Source organism: Panthera tigris, chromosome B3 (assembly GCF_018350195.1).
Source record: "Panthera tigris isolate Pti1 chromosome B3, P.tigris_Pti1_mat1.1, whole genome shotgun sequence".
NCBI lineage: Eukaryota > Metazoa > Chordata > Mammalia > Carnivora > Felidae > Panthera > Panthera tigris.
Window position 1 is genome coordinate 81,058,871 of NC_056665.1, and position 23,396 is coordinate 81,082,266.

At 36.1% G+C, this 23,396-nt stretch overlaps 1 protein-coding gene and 1 pseudogene across 2 annotated transcripts in view; one reads left to right on the top strand and one right to left on the bottom strand.

The window, feature by feature from the left end:
• NUBPL (nucleotide binding protein like) overlaps positions 1-23,396 on the top strand; it is a 224,730-nt gene that overhangs the window by 104,638 nt on the left and 96,696 nt on the right. The window lies entirely within an intron of this gene.
• On the bottom strand, positions 21,850-22,710 carry LOC102952229 (annotated as a pseudogene).

Sequence of the window (23,396 nt, forward strand, 5' to 3'; positions counted from 1 at the left end):
GACACAGAATCGGAAACAGGCTCCAGGCTCTGAGCCATCAGCCCAGAGCCCGACGCGGGGCTCGAACTCACGGACCGCGAGATCGTGACCTGGCTGAAGTCGGACGCTTAACCGACTGCGCCACCCAGGCGCCCCAATCCATTTTTGAGAGAGAGAGACAGACCATGAGTGGGGGAGGGGCAGAGAAAGATGGAGACACAGAATCTGAAGCAGGCTCCAGGATCTGAGCTATCAGCACAGAGCCCAACATGGGGCTTGAACCCATGGACCACGAGATTATGACCTCAGCTACAGTTGTATGCTTAACCAGCTGAGTCACCCAGGCACCCCAAGAGTCTAGTACGTTAAGCCTCTCTTCCTTTACCCTTTAAACTGTAGATTGAAGTGAAGAAGGAAATAGAAATATAACTAAAGCCCAATTCTTTGAAATATTTTTCTGAGGCCATATTATCTAGTAAATAGTTCAGTTTGATTAATCTAGCAGGAGTTTTGTTTGATCACCATTCATTCATTCATTCATTCATTTAACAATGTATTGAGCTGGCATTAGATAATTATTGCTATACTTTGCAGATGTCATTGGACTTTTTGTCATCTTCAGCAGCAGACATTTAACAGTTACTTACGTTTGGAGCATTGGTTAGATGCTGAAGACATAAGGATGTATAAGACATAGTTCAAAATTGTAGAATAAAGCTTTTAGTTACAGACCTACTGTTGACTTGTAGTCACATGCAAGATGTTTAGATATGTTAGAAATTTTGATGATTCTTAGATACTGTTTTAAAGCGTTTTATTTCAGGCAAAGTTGGAACTTCGAGATTAAGGCTCAGTATTATAAAGTGTTGACCATTCAAGTTGGTGGTATTGTTAGAGGATCCAAAACTCAAATTCATTTAGGTTCCATGCCATCAAAGGAATCATGTGGTCAGCATTGAAAGAGAACAAGTTCTGAGGAATAGAAACAGCTTATGAATATTAATTGCTGGTTATTTCCTCTTATTAAAATGCTCTTCTCTTTCCAGTAATCAAAGATGACTTACATAAATACCTCTAAATCACTCTTATGAGTGAGTACTTAGACATACAGCTTTTGATATTGCAGTGTTCTTTTTTTACATCTTGCTGTTGTACATATCTAAGACAGAAAGCTATTATAGTTTTTTTAGACTGCCACCAATTGTCCCCAGTCCCCGACCCCATGTCATTTGTGGCACAGTTCTCAGGAGGTAGTGTGGATCTGGTCAGTGTCATTACTAATTTAGTCTTCTGTTCTGGTCCCTGTTACTATAGGTACAGAGATAGTTTTCACCTGATAAAACTACTTAGTGACCTGAAGATTTCGTTTAAATCGGTAATTTTACCAAGAAAATGGTAGAAATAAAACAAAGCAATGAAAGTGTTAAAAAATAAAAAGAGTTGTTGTTCTCCATTGTTAATGACTGATATTCTTGGGGCGCCTGGGTGGCTCAGTCTGTTGAGCATCTGACTTCAGCTCAGGTCATGGTCTCGCAGTTCATGAGTTCGAGCCCCACGTCAGGCTCTGTGCTGACAGCTCAGAGCCTGGAGCCTGCTTGGGATTCTGTGTCTCCCTCTCTCTCAGCCCCTCCCCCGCTCGCACTCTGTCTTTCTGTCTCTCTGAAAAATAAATAAACATTAAAAAAAAAAATAACTGATATTCTTCTCTCTTACTCTGTGTAGTTTTGGATTGGAGCAATTTGTGAGGCTGGGAGGGCCCTGACTCTTGGAGCTTCTTTTTTAACCTGACACCCAGGGAAAGCCTCCTGCCTTTTATTATATATAGCTGAGTCAGACTATCTTTTGCTTTACATCAGTGATTGGTCTCCTTCGATCAGCCCTTGTCCTGGTGTCTTTGGAAGATGAAGGTACTTTACTGTTCTTGGCCACGAATTCCTTGAATTTTTTCCTTAGGTTTTTGGGCTTTCTGTTACATCTTGCTCTTTCCTGAATGGTGCAAGAACTAGTATGTCACTTCCTCTTTTCCCATTTGGTATATCATTAACTATTTCTTCACACTAGCCCTCACTTTGGCAAAGTTAGGCTTCTTTACCTATCTAGTTACATCTCCTTCTTACCCAAAACTTTTCAATGTAGTATTGGGTTTCTCATCTCTGATCTTTTCCTTTCTCCCTTGCTCAAAGCCTTGGTTTACTTTGGATGGATCTTTTTATAGAATGAAAAACAAGTTCTCAGCTCATTTGTAGGTTAACCCTCCCTCTAAGAATGAAGCCATGGGCTCAGATTACCAGTTTTATTTACCTGGCACTGGCTCAAGTGCTTCCTAAGGAAAGAGGTGGAACTTCGCCCTGATTTTCTCCCTTCGTATTAATTTTCATTCTCAGCATTGAAAGTAGTAGAGATTCAGGAGTCTTACTTTCTTACTTTCAGCACATAAAGTGGGGGGAGGGGCACAACTTGACTTCGATTTTAAATGGAGTATAACAACAGATTTCATTTATGATTGTTCTGGATCTAAATAAAGAAGTAAGGGCAATTAGAAACCTAGAGTATCGGGTTTAGTTCTAGGCCTGAATCTGAAAAGAGAGCAGAAAAGGAAGCAGCAAGAAAGAGAAAGGATAAACAGGTACCAGGAAATTGAAGTCATTATAGTGATTTAAACTAGGCCAATGCTTTATTGATAAAGCAAAAGTACTTGAGTGTTCTTTTGTGTGTGACAACACAGAGAAACTTTTCCCATTTCCTTCTTTGTGTATCTACCAGAGAGAAGTATCTACCAGAGGGAAGTAATGGAGGTCTGGGGATAGTCCTTTCATGTAAGAGTGGGCTCTAACTGTAGCTCTGACACAAGTGGGAAGCATGCAGAATGCTGACTTGTTTATAAGAGAACTGATAAAATGGAGTGCCTCATTTAATTCAAGTCAGCAGTCAAAATTAGTGCAAAAGGAAGCACTAATAGAGAAATGTGCCAAGCAAGTGAAATGTATTGATCAAGGAGGAACAGAATGATGTCAGATAGAATTCATTAGCAAAAACTAGTAAAGTAGAATAATATGCCTTAGAAAATGAATAAATTAAAAGGTCACTTGACAAACCCTATCCCATTTCTACCTTGAACACTTCAGAACTCCTAACTTTTTCACTGTTTTGTCTAATTGATACGGACTTTAAAGAATAACCTACAATGATTTGAAGAGTCTAGGATAAGGGTAATTCTAAAGGGAGGGCCTTGTTTTCCATAGTCATAATTAAAGGGCCTTAATAAAGGTCACATAAGGTTGCTTACTGGACCTTTAGGAGAGATTCTTAGAGCTCTTGGCCCCTGACAGTTGGACAAGGGTTACCCTATCTCCTCAGAGGCAGATGGGGAATCATGGGTTAGAGTTAGATGTTAGAAGCCTGCCAGAACTGTTCAAGTTCCAGGAAGGTTTGAACGGATCCCAAGCAGGTTATGAGGGAGAATTATGGAACCCATTGAGGATTTCATAGGATTGTGACCCCTCCTTGTTATTTAGGCAGATACTATATTTACTTGATTTTATGATACATATATTTCAAATTTTAATATCTCTGAAATTGGACTATGTTTTATAATCAGTAATATCTTGGTATCCTATCAGTTTAATTATTAATTTTTTCTCTTTGGTGGTATATAAAATAATGGTGTGTTTTATAATCTGTGGTATTTTCTATTTGATGAGATGCAGTAATTATTTTTGTTATGATTGCTTTAGTGCTGATTGAATTGTATTCTTTCCTTTTCTGCAATCACTGCAAAGTGATTTCATGTCATTCATTTTGGTCAGGTTTCTTTTATTGTCCTAAGACAGTTTTAAGCTTCTGGTGAGAGTTTTGGCAATCTTGTTCACTGTCTTTGATTCCTCTTTCACTAACTTAATTCTCCCTCTCATTACTTGCTCAGAGACTGCCAGATTATTCTTCCTAACATGTAACTCTCAGGATGTCCATCATTTCAAAGACTATCAGTGTCTATTTACTTATTTATTTATTTTTTTTTAATTTTTTTTTTTAACGTTTATTTATTTTTGAGACAGAGAGAGACAGAGCATGAACAGGGGAGGGTCAGAGAGAGGGAGACACAGAATCTGAAACAGGCTCCAGGCTCTGAGCTGTCAGCACAGAACCCGACGCGGGGCTCGAACTCACAGACTGCGAGATCATGACCTGAGCCGAAGTCTGACGCTTAACCGACTGACCCACCCAGGCGCCCCTCTATTTACTTATTAAAGCCACTTAACTTCTAACTTAATTCATTCTTTCAATGGTTAGATTTTAAATTGTGATTAAGAAAGGCATGAGACCTGTTATCATAGATTCTTTTTGTTCCTGTAAACCTTCACTTACTGATTTTTTTTAATTTGCTGATGCTGTATGATCATAGTTTGAAAATAATGCTGTACTAATTTACATTCATAGATGGTTGTGTGTGATACTTGTTGTACATAATATCAGTTAATTTTATGTTGACAAAAAGAATTTGTGATGAATTAAAACATTTTTAAAACTTTTTTGTGTTTATGCCAAGCCTATAAAATATTTATAGACACAAATATGTTAGGCTGGATTAGTTTATCTTGATAGTCTTTTTTTTTTTTTTCAAAAAATTTTTAATGTTTATTCTTGAGAGAGACAGAGAGAGAGAGAGAGAGAGAGAGCATGAGTGGGGGAGGGGCAGAAAGAGGGAGACACAGAAACCGTAGCAGGCTCCAGGCTGTCTGAGCTGTCACCCCAGAGCCCAACATGGGACTCACAAACTCACAAATGGTGAGATCATGACTTGAGCAGAAGTCGGACACTTAACTGACTGAGCCACCCAGGAGCCCCGTCTTGATAGAGTCTTAAGTCGGGTGTATTAATTACTTGAATGTAGAAAACATATAATTAATGTTATTATCCTTAGATAATTCCATACTTTTAAAAAAAGCTACCTATTATTGGGTGTTTACTATGTATAAGCACTATTGACCAGTATTATCTCATTTAATCCATACAATTCTGGTATAATAAGCACTATTGTTACTTTGCACATGAAGAAACTGAGGCATAAAGAGATCAAATAACTTGGGTAGGGTCCCACAAGTAATTTCTCTGATTCCATAGGCTGAAGTTTTAAACTGTACAATTGAAGTTTTAAAAGGTTCAAGTTTTCATTTTAATATTATCTTTAATATTATTGAAATGTTAATTGATATTAATATATTAAGAGTTTTCCTTTTGCTGTTGGCTGCAGATTTTTTATTTACTATGAACACTATAGGGCATATCTGAGAGAATGTCTTTGTAAATCTCTTAACTCCAACACTCATTATTTAAATGCCACTTTTTCGTTCTACCTCATTGCATTTTTGTAAATTTAGGTAATATGTTCTTCTGCTGCAGTTTTATGTGTGTGGGGGGGTGAGTTATAAAGTCTTTTTAGTAGTGTTTGGCAGTGAAAAGTTTGACAAATGCTTTTATGTTATGATGTCATTAACTGCAATAATAACAATTTATTTATAAACTATAGTATTTATAAAATGCTTTTTTTAATTAAAAAATTGAATTAAAATTGTTTTACAGGTATTCATTATTTGGACTTGATTGTATGTCACTGAGGTCTAATGGCATTTCCTAAGGAGTTATCTAGAACAAGGTATAACTCAGTAAAGGGAAATGACTTTCTCTGTCAGTGACATAGCATGTATCTATTATATCCAAATTAAAGTCACCAATACTTTTCTCAATGTTTTATTGTTGAGACTTCTTCACTGCTTAGAGGAATTTATGGAAACACATGGCCATTAGTAGTTCAGTAGACTAATTATTATGCTGGTAATTTCAGTTAGACATTTTCAGCTATTGAAAACTCAGGCATTAAGTTCTTTTCAAATCATATTTTCCTCTTGCAAACAAATTCATTTAGAGAGAAAAGATACTGCAGAGAGTTTAGACCAAGTATGAAGCTAGAGGGGATAGTTCCCACAAGACTGCCCTCACTTCTGATACCAGTTACAAATTTAGGGGTTCCCAAGACCACCCTTAGATTCACTAATTTGCTAGAAGGATTCACAGAACTCACTGAAAGTTCTACACTCATAGGTATGGTTATTACAGGGAAAGGAAACATTAAAATTAGTCAAGGGAAGAAGCACAGTGGGCAGCATCTGGGTAATTACCAAATGCAGAGTGTCAGTTGTCTTCTTTCTGTGGTGGGAGGACACATTACTCTCCTGGCATTGGTGTGTGATGCTGTGCATGGAGTATTGCTAGCTAAGGAGGCTCACTTTGAGCCTTGGTATTCAGAATTTTTCTTGGGACTCAGTGACATGGTTACGTGGCTGATGTGGCTGATCTCAGTCTCTAGTCACTCTGAGCAGGACCCAAGACCCCACCCTAAATCACATTATTAATATCCAGCTAGCCCAAGGCCCCAGGCAAACAAAGACCTTAGAGATTACTTCCCAGAAGCTGAAGTCAGAGACTAGTTTTTTGGGGTACCTTTTTAGGCAAGGTTAAATTCCCATACAGATATAATGTGAATAACACTGGTTTCCAGAATGAATCTACACCTGAAGCTAAATTTGAATATTAATCTAGCATTTTGGAAATAGTACTGAGAATTTCTAAGTATTGTAACTCAGAATGGGAATTACTGGAAAGTATCATTGGTCTTGGCAGAGGAGTTTTCTAGCCAGAGAGATTGCTGGGACTAGTTGTTCTGGATACTTAAGGCTTCCTAATTCTCTTACACCCTGTATTCCTGTCACTCTTGTTAATTACCCAAATATATGCCTCTCTGGTCATTAAAAGAAAAATTCTCTTTTTTATGCTATTGATGACTTTCTTTCTCCTAAACCTAAACTTTCCTTCCTCTTCTTCCCAAATTTTTTGTTTTGTGTTTTTTGAGCTCCAATTTGTATTAAATGAATTCTCCTTAACAACCTTTACTGAAAACTCCTCTCTTGCTTTAAGTGAAAACTACTGTTCTTTGTAGACACTGCTTTTCATGAAGTCTTTTTAAGTGGATGCAGCTCATTCTTTTACTTACCCACGGGCTTGGGATGAGGTTTGGCATGTTCCTTGTTTCTGAGGGAAGCTTCTGCTCTAACACTCCTCCACAATTATATTCTTTTTGATAATCTTGGTTATTAAAAGTATTATCACCTTCTTCTCTTCTTTGGCCACTGTTTTTTACTTCTTAAAGACCTTGACACTTTTGAGCTTGAGTGGCTCAGTTGGTTAAGCGTCCGACTTGATTTCAGCTCAGGTTATGATCTCACAGTTTGCAAGGCTGAGCCCCACATCACCTCTGACAGCACAGAGCCTGCTTGGGATTCTCTCTCTCTGCCTCTCCCCGACTCGTGAATGTGTTCATTCTCTCTTTTTCTCAAAATAAATTTAAAAACTTGAAAAAAAAAAAAGACATTGACACTTCCTTTTTACTCCAGTTCTAGTCACCATCTTGGATCGGACTTCAGAGTGTGTGTAGACAATCCACTTAATATCCTAGCCTTTCAGTTTCTTCATTTTCTTAGTGTGGGTGCCACCAGCCTTTGTTGTACTTCAGCCATCTGTTCTCATTGTATACCTTCAATCTTGTCCCCTGGTAGTATTTATTGTCTTCATTTTACCATAACTTGTTATCCTTTCTTCTCTCTTATAATGGCTACTACACCTCAGGTTCCTTGGCTGTACCACTCTGCCTGTCTTTTCTTTCCTAATATTGATATACATGACCCATTATTTCACTGCTTTGGTGATAACTTCAACTCCTTTGTACCCCTGCCTTTTACTTGTACCACCTACCTCAATTCCAGTCTAGAGTGATTCAGCATTCTCCTTTCCCTCTTCTTCCTCTCAGGCTGCTGGGTGCTGCTCAAGAAGTCCTTATAAATCGTACTCTGAATTAATGACTTCTGATACTGAATTCTCTGTTGTACAGTAATCCCTAGGAAGTTTTTTCTTTTATTCTTTTTTTCTTTGCCTTGCCTAGAAACCTGTTATCCTCATGGAAACTATCTAAAAATCTGCTTTGTTTTTCTGAAGACCTCTGTCCTTCCTTATACCTCCCCCTTCACTTTTATTGGATGATGTGATTTTCTGCTTCACAAAGAAAATTAAATTGTGTGTTACAAACTTTTTCAAGTCCCATCCCACCCTCTTACAAACTTATCTGTATCTAAACTCATTCTTGCCTTCTTTCATTTTGTGTCGTTGGCTTCTTTCACTTTATTAACTCTTTCACATCAGTATTTAAACATGCGTGTGGTAGATAGTATTGGCTGGCTATGAAAAGTCATTTTTATCCTCCTCTTCCTTACTGCCTTGAAATAGAGTCTAGAAAGTCAGATAGTTTCTCAGCTTCTCTTATAGGTAAGAGTAGCCAGCCATGTGACTTAATTCTAACCAATGAGATTTGAGGGATAGTCTAATTGGGGCATGGGACTCTGGGTAAGGTATTTTACTTTCTCTCTCTTTTTTTTTCATTCAGAATTACCATTGGTATTCTACTTTCTAACAAGGCCAAGGTTTGTAATTCCCCTTTCTTTTTGTTGGAAATATGTTATATGGACATGATGCCTGGTAGTGGTAGCCATTTTGTGGCAGAGCCTGATCTTATGACATCACTGAGATTCAGACAAAACCCTAGAGGTATCTACTTTCAGACATTTTGTTAAGTAAACAATAAACGTCCATTGGTTTAGGCATTGTTATTATATTTTCTGTTACTTGCAGCTGAAAGCATCTTAACTTACAATGCATAAGTTTCTTCCTAAAAAAAACCCTAAAAAACTCTATTTTGACTCCATTAGTCACTATAGTCTAATTTTCCTTCTCCCTTGTAGCCAAGCTTCTTGAAAGAATTTTCTAAATCTCTCTCTTATTCTCTTTTCTACCATCTACTTCTGTCTATATTCATCTTTACTGCGCATCAGCCACATTTACTGGTCACTGCCAGGGTCACCAGAGGTTTTTTTTGTTTTTTTTGTTTTCTTGTTTTTGTTTTTGATGCTTTGTGTATTTTTCTGTTCTGTACTTTTAATTGATCTCTCTGCATTATTTGATCAGTTAACCTTAATCTTGAATTACTCTTCTCCATTAGTTGCCATCATACTGCATTCTTCTGTGCTGTGTACTTTTTTATCTTCTCTTTCTCAATCTACTTTATAGTTTCTTCATCCTCTATTCATTTTCAAAATATTAGCCCTCAGCACAGGTATAACTGTCTGAATTTTGCAGGCTTAGAGACTGATTGACCTTAGGTCATATAATTAGTAAATGGTGCAGCCAACATTTGAAAATCTCTTGGAATCTCTTCTGATTTTGTGCTTTGCTTGAGTAATGTCATCCATTCCTGAAGCCCAAATACATATGTTCATCCCCCAAATTTCTCCTGAGTTGTAGATACATGTGCAACTGCCTGTTGGTTAACTCTGCTTGACAGTCTTATGGATACTTCAAAGTCTACAAGTCCACATTAGAATTCTTCACTGTCCCACAGATATGTGAAACTCCTTCCTTAATGTGACAGAGACTCAGTGATGAGCACTGTCATCCATGTAGCTCTTAAGGCCCAAATCCTGGGTATCATCTTGACCCATTCTTCTTTTTCTCCCACTGCTCTTATTCATTGTGTCCTGTTCTTCCATCTCTAGGGCAGTCAACTTTATCTCTCCCCACAAGGCGAGCTGTAACAGACTGAACGTCTATATCCCTGTGTAATCTGAGATATTCTGACTAATCTTTTTAAATGCAGATCTCTTCATGTAACTTTCCTGATTTAGACTCTTTGGTGACAACTTGTTGTTTTCTGGACAAAAGTTCAAAATCTAATTTGGGAAATAAGGCCTTTCTTGATCTGATCATAGCTTACTCCCCTACGCCCACTCTCTGCTCCAGCTGTCCTTAATTATTTGCTATTCCTGGATTCATTTTGTTCTTTCTTGCCTGTAGGACTTCCCTCATGCTCTTCTTTCTTGCTGGAATACTCTTTTGTATAACTCCATCTTGTCCTTCAGGTCTTAGCTTAAATGTCATCTCCTTTGAGAAAGCCTTCTATGATGACCCTTCCCCCACCCCAAGAGCTCTTATCTGTGTGCGTTGTGAAAGGGCCACCCACTCTCTTGTCTCAGGGCCTTTGTAAGTTTGGCTTCCTCTGCCTCTGTCTCTTCCCTGTCTCCACCCTGTTGTTGTTCATTCCAGATAATGCTCTGTGGTAGTCCTGTATTTTTCCCCATCAGCTAAGAAATCCTTTTGTTGGTTTTGGGAAATCTGAAACAATTCTATTACATTCCTAGGAATTTAAAAATTTGAATAGTTTTCTTTTAATTTGTATCTCCTTCCCCCTTAATCTAAGCCCTTAAAAGCAAAACAGAAACCTAAGTCTGTTCTTTAGCTTTATGCTTCTCCACACAAGCTGACATTGCCTAACTTGAGAATCGATTATGTGCCAGAAGTCAGCTGATGCTGTTTGGAAAAAAAAAAAAAATGGCATTTGCAGCTTTCAGCTCTAGCCACTGAACCTGACAAGTTCTGACATCTCTTCTCTTGGCTGCCTCTTACTTCTTTTTCTGTTTCCATGGAAATGGACATTAGATCACAGAAACATAGTAAGATACTGGTGGCTAATTGCTGTTGCAGATTTCTGAATTCTCTTTGTTTGTGAAGTGATTATTTCAGTGACTCTTGCCCACTATGCAGTATGTGGTAGTTAGCCAAAACATCTAAGGCAGTTTCTGGATTTGAGAGCCAGATGATGTTTCCCAAGTGTCACTAACTAGTATCCTCAAATGTATTCCTTATTTCAGCTTTCAGAGAAAATATATTTTAATTTAAGAACTGTAATCTTGTCAGAGTAGAGCACTAGATTTCAAGCCAGGAGATCTGGCTGTGGTCCTAGATCTGCTGTTGTCTCACTGTTTGACCTTGGTCAATTTTGTTATATTTGTTAAATGAGCCTTTCTACTATGTAGCTCTGGGGCTTATTTACAAATGTCCTAGAGAAAAGACTGCCTCTCTACCAGTGTGTTTTAATAGAAAACATACAAATAAGATATGCAACTAATTTTAGTTAAGGAAATAAAACCAGGTTTCTAGACATATAAAATGGAAAAATCTTTTAATTCCAGCTCTATTTTCAACTTCTGTAAAATGGTTAGAATAAGGCTTGTCACACGGCTAGAAATACTAGTTTGAGATTCTCTTTTTAATGCACATATCATTTCTCACGACACATATAACCTATCTTATGGCAAAGTAAAGTGATTAAGTTTATAGTTGAAAAAAATCTATTCATTTCCTATTTAATGAAGAAAGTTATTACATTACTTATCTAATTTGTATTTTATTCACATCCAGGATGTAGGAGGATTTGCCACAGCCATATGCCTCTATAGTAGGCTTGTCTGTGCCAGGTCAGGATTTCCTTGTAAATCTAAATTTAGAACTTGGAAAGCCAGGTTTTGTTAAGTGCAAAAAGGGACTGCCATCTACGTATAAAAAAGATTAGTATTGCTGAGCCACTTCTTCAGCATATAGTGTCTGCTTTATGTCAAATGAACTTGAATAATTGATATTGACTATGAGCAGGGTAAGTCTTTTTTTTTTTTTTTTGCATGACTACACAGAATAAAATACAGGTTTATACCAAATTCCCACTTGTAGTTGTATGTGTACAGACATAAACCATACGTGAAAAGACATTATTAATTAATTAAATGGAAAGTAATCCATTTTATACTCTGTAATTGTGGTAAATTTTTCAAAAGGGAAAAAAACACCTCTTTTATTCAGTTTGCTGTGAATTTAGTCTCCCATAATGAACTTGCATAGAATTGGGATCTGGTCATGTCAGATTCCCTCTGTTTGTGAAATGGCTACAAAATTTAGTAAATTTACCACAGGCTCCAGTGTTTAAGGTACAGTGCTTTAGAACCAAAAGTTTATTTTTAAGTAAAAATATTCTATAATTGTTGTAGATAATAAAAAAAATGTTCAAGAAAGAAATTATAATGGCCCACTACCCTGCTATCAAAGTTAGCTTCTACTGACTTTTTGGCGCATTCTTTCACTTAAAAAAAATTCTACCAATATATAAAACAAAATTGGGACAATGCTTTATGTGCTGCTTTGTAGTGTACTGACTTCATTAACTGCATCGTGAACATTTTACCCTGGTATCGTATAATCTTTATAATCTTTAAAAATGACTCTTAGAAATATATGCTATCTTAAGTAATTCTATAATTTATTTAGCTTTTAAACTATTAATGGATATTTAGATTGTTCTCCTATAAACAACTCTGTAAACTTTTTGTATCCCTTCATTCAATGTAGAAAGTGCCTAAATTATCTGTTTTTCCTGGCTAGTACCTCAGAAGTTTTAACTTTGTTTTATTCTTGCCCACCATATCTCAGACTTCTTTAAGTCTTACTAATTTTATCTTCAAAATGTCTCTTGAATTCATTCTTTCATCTCCATTCTCACTGTGATTGCAGTTGTTGAGTCTTAAGCATCTAACCTGGACTATTGTAGTAGCCGCATATATGATCTTTTCTACCTCTGGTCTCTTCTTTCAATGTATCACCTATCTTAGGATCAAAATTGTGTTTCTAGAGCATAGGTATGGTCATACATTACCTGGCTTTAAAGTCTTTGATGTTTTCCCCACTGTCTGCTGAATAAAGTTTAATTCCTTCGTGTGATATTAAAAAGCGTTCATATTTTGACCCTGTCTAACCCTTTAACCTCATTTCTCTCTTCTCCTTTCCACAGTCTGCATATCGCAGGCAGCCTTAGCTGAACACATTAAGGTTCTCACAGGTCTTCATGTAGTTTGTGCTCTTTCCATTTCCTGTGGACTTTCCCTCACCCCTGGTAATTCCTAACTCCCTTCTTTTAAGACTGAATGAAGCTCAAACATTACCTATTCTGTAAAGCTCTGCTGTCCAATACAGTAACTACTAGCTACACGTGGCTATTAAAATTAGTTAAAAATTTGGGTGCCTGGGTGTCTCAGTCGGTTAACATCTGACTCTTGGTTTTGGGTTAAGTCATGATCTCACCGTTTGGTGAGTTCGAGCCCTGCATCGGGTTCTGTGCTGACAGTGCAGAGCCTGCTTGGGATTCTCTCTGTCTCTGTCTCTGTCTCTGTCTCTCTCTCTCTCTGTCTCTCCCAAAATAAATATACAGACTCAGTTATACTAGCTGCATTTCAAGTGTTCAATAGGTACATGTAGCTAGTGGTATTGTATTGGGCAGCACATATTAAAGAACATTTTCCTCATTGCAGAAACTTCTATTGGACAGCACTGCTATAAAGCCTTTTCTAAAATAATTGATTTTCTCTTCAGAGCTTCTATAACCTTTAAGATTAACTATTTTAAAAAGCCCTTAAATTCCTCTATGGGTAGGAAGGGACCAAGCCTTGTTCTTTTCATCTCTAGCATCTAGAATAGTACATGGCCTGTAATTGAATTTCAAGATGTGTTGACTGTATGAACAAATGAATAATAAAAAAAAAAAAAAATGACATGAATTTTCAGAAGTCATATGAATAATGAGAATGTTAGGGATCTTTCAAGCTAGAGAAATGCTGATTCCCTTTTGTAAAATGCGTTGTTATCATTTTCACTTCATTAGTGCCTCACAAAACCTGAGACAGATGCTCAGTTTCTCTGATTCTTTTGCCATCAAAACACTGGGGAATTAGGTATTTTCCCCTGTGCAGTTTAATATGAGGCCAACATATACTGAATCTATGCCAGATATTTTGGACTTTACATAAAAGTGTAAAGTATTTCCAGTAGATTCTGCACTATTACTTGGGTTTATATTCCATGAGCTGAGAGAGCAGACATTTAGTTTCTGTCTGGAATTCTCACCTCCTTAATGTTATTCCATTTTTGTAATATTTTTATGAGGCACTCTTTTTTTTTTTCCTGTTTTGCAGATAAGGAAGCAAGCATAGAGAAAAGCTGCGTGCTCGCATAAGGTCACATATAGCTGTGAAGGGACTTTTTATTACACCTCAGCTGCCTCTCATTTGAACTGTTAATACATTCACTGCCTCTGGGTGACTTTGGTGATTTATATATTTTCTGATTGTTCATGGTCAGAGTATGTCTCTTGGTTTCTAGTTTTAAGAAAAACCAACAGCTTGAAAACAATACTAAAGAAGGAAATTATAGTGCCCTACTGTTAACATTTTGTGAATGACTCTGTGGCCTAATATTGTGCTTGAGCTAATTGGATCTAACCAGATGAGGTTAAAGGAATAACCATAAATTCTGTCAGGAGTAGAATTCCAGAAGCCTCTTGGAAGCATTTAATTACTTTATGAATTGCAATTATCATCTTATGCCACTGGCTCTCTAGCTAGTTTTCAAAACACTTCGCAAAGCCCAACATCAACATTTAAAAAATTACACAATACAAAGTTAGTGTTCAGTGATGGTTTATTTAATGAATGTGTGACAAATAACAGAAATACTAGTAATTGGTAGTAATAGCACCTAACATTGTTGGATGTTTTCTGTTTGCCAAGCATTGTGCTAAGCTCTTCACTTGCATTATTTCACTTCACTCATTGACTGTTGAACATCTACAGTGTGCTAGGTACCATGCTTGGTGCTGGAGATAGAGTGTTAAAACAAAGATCTTGCTCCCATGGATCATTCTTTTTGGTGGGAGAGACAGGAATAAGCACATAAGCAAAAAACTCAATATAGTATTGGTTAGTGATCAATGCTATTGAAAAAAAATAGATACTGATTAGGGAAAGCTTATCTGAGAAGGTGATATTTAAAGCAGACTCATAATGGAAGGAAACAGTGAGCCATCCAAAGTATTTGGGGGAACATTCAAAGTGGAGAGAACAAGTGTAAAAGTGAGCAAGGAAGCCAGGGACTAGGATCATCTAGGATCTTATAGGCTGTAGTGAGGATTTTGAATTTTATTCCAAATATGATGGAAACCCTTGGACATTTTTGGGTAATGGAGTGATATGATCTAGTTTTGGTTTTGAAAGGATACCTTTGGCAGCGTGTGTAGAGAATAGAAGTAGGGGGAGTGGGAAGAAAAGGGCGATAAGAATGGAAGTAGTTATAGTACTCTAACAACCCTCTGAGATAGGTTCCATTATTTCCTGCAGTTTTAGTTTAGAACATTGAGGTCCAGAGATTTTGAGGCTGTTCAGTGCTACAATTCTAGTCTGTTTTATGTAATCTCTGCCATTATATTATACTGCTTGACTTCTCTGAATGAGTTTTAAGCATTTTTGTCATTGTATGTCAATCCAATATAGCTAATATGTATGTAGATTTCCAGTGAATATTGTCTTTCTTAATGAGATTGTTTTCTTAATATAACAAGTTGTGAAAGCATATGTTACATAGAATTCGCTAATCTATTACATTCTTTAATTGTTACTCATAGCAGAATGAATGAAGAACAGATAGCCATCATTTGTCTGTCAGTGCTGAGAGCTCTCTCTTACCTGTGTGTGTCTGTATGGATAGTTGTGTAGGTAGTACAGGAATATGTATATTTTTTAAGTTTTTATTTTAATTCCAGTATAGGTAACATACAGTATTATATTAGTTTCAGGTATACAATACAGTGAGTCAACAATTCTGTATACAGTATTTGGTGATCATCATGGTAAGTGTATAAGAATGTGTATATTCTTAATAAAAGGCACTCAAGGTTAGAATGCTTTTTTATTAGAACAAGTTTCTTCTTTATTTAAGCATAAACTACTCCAAGATTTAGCATCAGTGTAAAACTGATTGATGGAAATAATGAAAACTCAGTAATTGAATTAAAATACAAAAACCAACACAATTTTTAGGTAATATGCTGTAGCAAAAAGAGCATGGGCTTAGGGCAAGGATATAATCTTGGAAAAATTTCTTTAATCTTTCTAAGCCTATTTCTCCATCTAAAGTGAAGATAGTATTGTGATAATTAAATGTGATAATATATCTGCCGTGTCAGCTATATTGCTTTGTACATAAGAGTTAGTACATTTATATTCTTATTAAAATCAGTTTTGTGGGTTCAGGCAAGATTGTTAAAAAAAGTTAGCAATTCCTAATAGCCTAAATTCTTATAAAACTTTAGTGTTTTTGCTCATTTCCTTCTGATTTTAAGGCTCATGTCTTAAGGGTATTAAGCCCTACATAAGGGCTGCTAGAGGTGCTAATGGAATTATTTTAGCTTTTAGGAGACAAAATTCAGAGATGCAGGATAGCTGTCTTTAAATCTGTAAAGGGTCGTCCTATGGAACAAGGATTTGTTCTTTATGACTCGGGAGAACAGAACTATCATCAGAGGGTGAAAATTATTTTGGCTTATTGTAATAAGGACAGTTTCAAAAATAGAATGCTCTATCAGTGGGAACTGTTTCCACGTAGCTGCATCAGTTTGCCAGAATGTGTCAGTCACTGAAGGTTTTTTACTTAGTTTGAAGATTTTTTTCAACTTGAGAATTACTAGAACATAAGCTGCATGCAAGTAGAGATCTTGTCTTTCTTGGCCACCGTAGTATCTTCAATGCCTAGTACTGTGCCTCATGTGTTTGTTGAATGAATGAATGAGTCAGTTATTCGTGGAAGTCATTTATGTACTTCACTTGTATTTTTCTTAAGTTTGGTTCTGATTTTGGTTGATGGTTTGAATATTTTTTTTGGTTAAAGATGAGGGAAACTATGGGAAATTGCTGCTTGGTAAGAAAACAAAGGAGTTAGGAGAAGATTGCTCAACAGTGACAGTGGCTTTATTGATATATTGGGTCAGGTGATTTGGTGGGAGGTCTGTCGTTTATATTGTAAGATTTTTAGTAGCATCTCTGACTTCTCAATACTCACCAGATGCAAGTAGCACCCTTCCTCTCATTCGTGACAATGAAAAATGTCTCCAGACATTGCCAAATGTCCCTTGGGGAGCAGATTGTCCCTTGTTGAGAACCACTGAGTTAGTGAATAACCCACTAGAACATACCTGTGCAAAAGACAAATCCAAGGAGCTCCCCTCTATGTCTAGATGAGATGCTACCTGTTTGTTTAATAAAGCCAGTTAGATCTTCAAAGTTAAAAAGGACAAATCCAATATTTTTATTATAGGAAATTAGAGAAAATAGTGTTTGTCATTTAAGAAAGCTCATTGCAAATTGTTTTAAGATCAGCGATGCACTGGTATCATATTTATGTTGAGGCCTATATATAGCTTTATAATAAAGAAGCTGTTTGTGTAATGCTCCTGAGTTTCTGCTTTGCTTTGAAACATGAAGTTGGTTCTTTAGTTATAGTCTCTCAGTAAAAAAAGGCTTACTGTATTTATTTGAATGTGGTAGAATTGTTTATGCTGTGTTTTTATCCCCAGATTGCTTTGACAACCATTATATGTTGCAATACAGGTGTGGAGAGTTCAGAAGTAGTGGTTGATGGAAATGGTGGCTTGTAACAATCAAAGACAAGGACAGCATGAAGAGTGAGTAGAAAAGGTAGCAGCAGCAGAAAGCTGAGCAGCTGATGAAAGATCCTAGAAGCAGGAATACTAACATTTTTTAAAGTTCTATATATATATATTTAAAAATCTATGTTTTGACCTTAGTCTAGAAGTATGATCATCTCATGATGGATATAGTTTCATAAGTAATTATGGTACATACCATTCACATTGGAAATAAATTATTTTTAGCCTTTACTGAATTTTTACTTTTTTACTTCTCTTGCTAGTATTTATGTTTATATTTCTTCTTATTTAAATCTTCTGAAAGGCAAGTTCTAATAAATCCTTAGTTGCATTATATTTTAACTTAGTGTATTTTCTTGTCACATCACACTTTCTTTACAACATGTTTTACTGAACTATTCATGGTCTTGATTTAATTATAAGCTAGACATTGTTGCATTTTAATGTTCAGCACTTGCATACGTATTGTGATGTAGTCATTGCTAAAATACAGTAGTCTCACTAGACATTATTATAAAGAAAGCATCTGTCAGCATTTTCATTATAAGCCCTAATTTATTTTTAAGGAGTTTCTGACTTGTCTGTTTCTAAATTGCTTTGGGTTAAAACCTAGTATAGAAGTTGTCAGCTGAAATCCAAGTTTTGTTACAAAGGGAAAAATTGAAGGTAGTGTTTTCAACTATTTTGCATCACAGCATTTAAAACACTCATATTTTTAGTGGATTCAGGTGGTTTTTACTTGATATTTATTTCTCATTAACCTAAGTGAGGAAATGGAAACTGACATCTTAGTTAAATGGGTTGTTTCTTTTCTTGTGTTGTGCTATAAAATATTTGAAAGATTTATTTGAAAAGTATTTACTTGAGTAGATACATTAAGTTTTTTTGTTAGAACCACCTTACAACATGAAAGTATCTTTGTAAAGCGCATAAGAAATCAAATCTAGGTTTACTGGGAACAGAGAAACTTGCAAAAGCATCAACTATAATGAGATTCTGAGATAGCTCTATGATTGTAAAAGTGAATAACTTTTTTGAAAAAATTTTATGTTTATTTATTTATTTTGAGTGAGAGAGAGAGAACACACAAGTGAGCATGAGTAGGGGAGGAGCAGAGAGCGAAAAGAGAATCCTGAGTGGGCTCTGGACTATCGACACAGATCCCTATGTGGGGCTTGATCTCATGAACTGTGAGATCGTGACCTGAGCCAAAATTAAGAATCAGATGCTTAACTGACTGAGCCACCAGGTGCCCCAAAAGTGAATACCTTTTTAATGATCAAGAGGTAGGATTCTTATTCTCCTTGTCCCTCCTCAAGTGGTATTATTTTGTAGTCACTAACCTGGTTGATTTCTGCCCCTCCATCTTTTTTAATGAGGTGTCACATGCTATGAGTATATGTTTCTATGATATCATTCTTTCAAATTGCTTTTAAATACTTGAAAGCCAAAGTTATGACTTATTATCTGATTTTGAACTTGAGATTTTAGTATCCTCTTAAACTGATCACCTATATAAAAGGTGAACTTTAGTTAATGTAAACTTCATACAAAATAAAAAACATTAAAAAGCTTCTCAAAAATTGGATGAGTTTATTCACTTATAATTTTTCAACAAATATGTATATCTTACCTCCTATGTACTAGACAGTATATGCAGAATATATAATAATGAGCAAAACAGGCACAATCCATGCCCTTTTACATAATCTGGTAAGGGAGTTAGATAATAAGCAAGTAAAGAAATAAAAGTAAAAGAGCACCAATTTATTTCAGTCACATTTTATATTCCAAAGTCTTACCTTTTTATAAATGATCCTATAATAGAGACACCTATATTTAAATATACAAGTTTTTTATGTTCACTGGAACATAAAGATTAAAACATCATATTACTTAAGTTATTCCTAAACTCTTATTATTTCTACACTAATGAAATCTTTTTGCTTATATATTTTAGTAACTGCTATGGTCTAGGAAATGGATTTTTGTTTTTCTAGTATTTGACCATGTAAACAGTATTATTTATTCTAATAGCTTTTCAGTAGAATTTCTAGGTAGGTGCTCCTTTCTTTTGTAATGCTTATATTTCTTAATTGTTTCTTATTGCATTGTCTAGAATCACCAGTCGAATTTTATTTAAAAAATTTTTTTATTTGTTTGTTTTTGAGAGAGAGAGGGAGAGCACAAGCAGGGGAGGGACGGAAAGAGAGGGGGAGACACAGAATCCGAAGCAAGCTCCAGTCTCTGACCTGTCATCTCAGAGCACGATGCCAGGCTCGAACTCACTAACCGTGAGATCAGGACATGAGCTGAAGTCGGACGCTTAACCAACTGAGCCACCCAGGTGCCCCACCAGTTGAATTTTAAATAGTAATAGTGGCAGAAGTTACCTTGTCTCACATATGATATTGATGGCAGTATTTCTCCTCTTTCACTATTAGGTATGATGTTTGCTGTATGTTCCTTTTAACAAAGACATTTCCTTTTATTCTCAGCTTATATAGATTTAATTGACTTAGTAAAAGATTCTGATTATATAATGGCAATTTAGGTAATTTGGACTAACTCTCCTGCTAAAGACAACTAAAGAAGCTGGGTAAAATATGAATCACAAATTCTTAGAAGAATCTGGGAGAGGATAAAAGTGATAGAAATAACCCCATTTCCTCAAAATTACTTTGTTCTAAGGATATTTGTTGATTGTAGCCTACCTAGCAGCTATGAAACTGATTTTTGCTCTCAGATGCTTCACAAGACTCTGGGGTATAAATAAAACCTGGAGTCTGCCAGGAGTAGTCTGCCCTTACTCTGAGCTGGAACCACAGAATACTGGGCCCTCAGAGTCAAAGAGAACTGATGCTAATTTAGCCAACATCTGCTAGATCAGGGAATTTTAAGTCTAGAACTTGGGTTACAGTAGTCTTGGATTTGTAGAGAAGAGAAGTAAATGAAAGTTATTGTTGGGGAGGATGCTATTATCCAATGCATCAGTTTATTTTTTGAAATAATTTTTTTTTCAATTGCATTGTCCAACATGCAGCCAAAAATAATCATATGTAAAAGGACAAAAGGCACTATGAATAAGAACTAGCAGATATAACAGAAAATAGAAATAGACTCAGTGTAGATGAGGTATTGGAATTATTAGAGATAGACTATAAACAACTAAGTTTGCTATGTTCAAAGAAATAAATCCAAGAATGAAGATTTAACAAGGACCTGGAAACTAGAAAAAATTAAATCTAGCAGGTTTGAAAAGGAACTAGATAATTCTAAAACTTAAACAATACTATTTAAAATTTGTTCATTAAGTTTAACATCGATTTAGTTACAACTGAAAAGAGAATTAGTGAACCAGAAGATTGGTTAGAAGAAACAGTCCACAGTGAAATGTAGAATGTGAAAAAGTAGAAAATCTGAAAAAAAGAGTAAGAGACATAGACATTCAGAGGAAAGAACTAGAAATTGAGACTCAGCTTGAATTCCAAATTCCATATTTAGGTGTGTAAAATAAATCTGACTTAGACACATTACTTTTTTTGTGACTCTGGGTTTTATCATTTCTAAAATGGGTACTATTATGTTAATGCAATATTTACTTCTCTAGCTTAGTCCATAGAGTGCTCAATTTTTGTTGTTGTTGTTGTAATTCTCCTTTCTAGCATTCAATCGTTTAATAGAAACATTTACTAAGTAATAACTGCCAAATCCTAAGGTAGGTGCTAGGAGTGGATACAAGAACACTTTGCTTATGAGAAGCTCAAAGACTACTGTCAAGTCTCATTTTGTAACTGGACAGCTGAAAAACTGATTCCTGGAAATGCCCTGTGCTCAGAAAACTCAGAGTCAAATACTCAGCACTGTGGCAACTATCCACTGTTGTGAATGGCATTCAGGAATATCACTACCTCCTTTTTGAGCCTTTCTTAGAAAAGAGCATCACTGATGGATAATCTGAATCTTATCTACAGCTCAGTCAGATTTATAGTATAACCTAAGGATGGGACTTGGAATTCAGGCTAACTCCAGATTTCTAGTTCTTTGTATTGAAAGGAAGCTGAACACAGTTGTATTTATGTTACTACTTAAGCTGATTTTACTTCATTCCTTATTGAACTCACTTTGTTTCAGAAGTAGTTGGTTGGATTAGGTTCTGGACAACTCATTTAATTATTCTGTGTTTCAGATTCCTGTTATCAAAACCAGAGATAGCACGTTCTTTATATACTCTCAAAGCTTCACTGTGTTTAAAAACGAATTAAAGGACATTTGACCCTTGAACAACATGGTTTGAACTGCCTGGGTCTGATTATACATGGATTGTTTTTCGATAAAGGCAGTACTGTAAATGTATTTTCGTTTCCTTAAAAATTTTGAAAATCTAATAAAATTTAGTGGTTTCCTTTGATTGCCTCTGCCCCAGCTTTGGAAGGACTCTGTGGATTCTTCTGACTTTGTTTCCAGGTTGCTGTTGCAGCTTTTAGGGCTTGCTTATTGATTGATTGATTGCTTTTGTGCCTCCTGGAAAACGTGAATATACAGAACCTTCTTGGTCACCACAGTGGTGAGCTTTTCAGTAGTACAGAGGAGAAAGGTATACTCAGTCCCCAACTCCTTGCATATCTTTTCAAAGACATTATAGTTGGTCTTACGGAAGTTTTTGAGCATCTTTTTCCTATGATTGCTGCTTATCAGCAGATAGCACTTGTGGGCTTTGTCCTTTCAATATTTATGCATATATTCTTTATAACTGCAGATCTTGACAGTCAAGGCAACCATTAGAGTGTCCAGGGTACTGGTGTCCTCATGGTTTGCCATGATCTTGTTCATCAACTGCTCTTGCTTGATTTTTAGCTTCTTTTTCTGGTAGGCCATTTCCAAAGACAAAAGTCTTTGTATGACATCATTAGCCTTCTCATTTCCAGGAATGTTCTGGTAGTCTTTGAATAGTGTGGAAGGGGGTGAATCATCATCTTGACTAGGCTAGACTGGTTGCTGGATAGCATGTCTGCAAAGGGTCAGGAGGATGACCCCTCTAGAGGTGAAGACACCACTGGTCAGAGGGAGACATGAACATCTTCTTAACCCCTCTCACAGCTCAAGGATTGCAGCCTGGGCCACTGTCTGGGTCTGAAGCCACCTCAACACCCGCCACACTGCCTTCAGCATGGTGACTCCTGACCCTGTGGAGCCTGTGCCGTGGCCACTGTCCCTTCTGTGGTACCAACTGGGTTACACAGGCACTAACTACCGTGCTGGCTCAGGCTCCACCAATCTAGGATTCCAAATGATTTTCTTAGCATTTTCTTTTCTCTAGCTTACTTTATTGTAAACATGCAGTCTATAATATATACAGTATACAAAATATGTGTTAATCAACTGTTCATATTATCAGTAAAACTTCCAGTCAGCAGTAGGCTATTTGTAGTTAAATTTTTAAGAAGTCAAAAGTTATTTGTGGGTTTTTGTGTGGGGGATTGGTGTCCCTAGTTCCCCCATTGTTCAAGGGTGAAGTATATATACCAAAATCTAAAAAAATAGGAACGAGAGTTGAATTTTAGCACTTCATTTTTTGGGGACTAATGGTAAGGATTTTTAAACATTTTTTTAATTGCTTAATTTAATGAACTTAATTAATTGGTGTTAACAAATTTTACATTTATAGGATCATATTCCTTTAATGCAGTGATGGATTAAGTGTACCAGTTTTTAAATGTAGGATTATACTAATTTTTCTTTTTAGTGTATTAATTTCCTTATTGGAAGAACTCTCTCAAAATTCCCTGGACAAATGCCTTTTTTGGGGAGTTAACTTTAAACAGAGCAAAGAATAATTTTATTTAAGTAAAAAATGAGTTTATTCAAGATTAGCAGAGGAATTACAATCCAGGACAAGCAAATTATAGTGAGCCATAGCCATGTCCAAAGAGGCAATGGA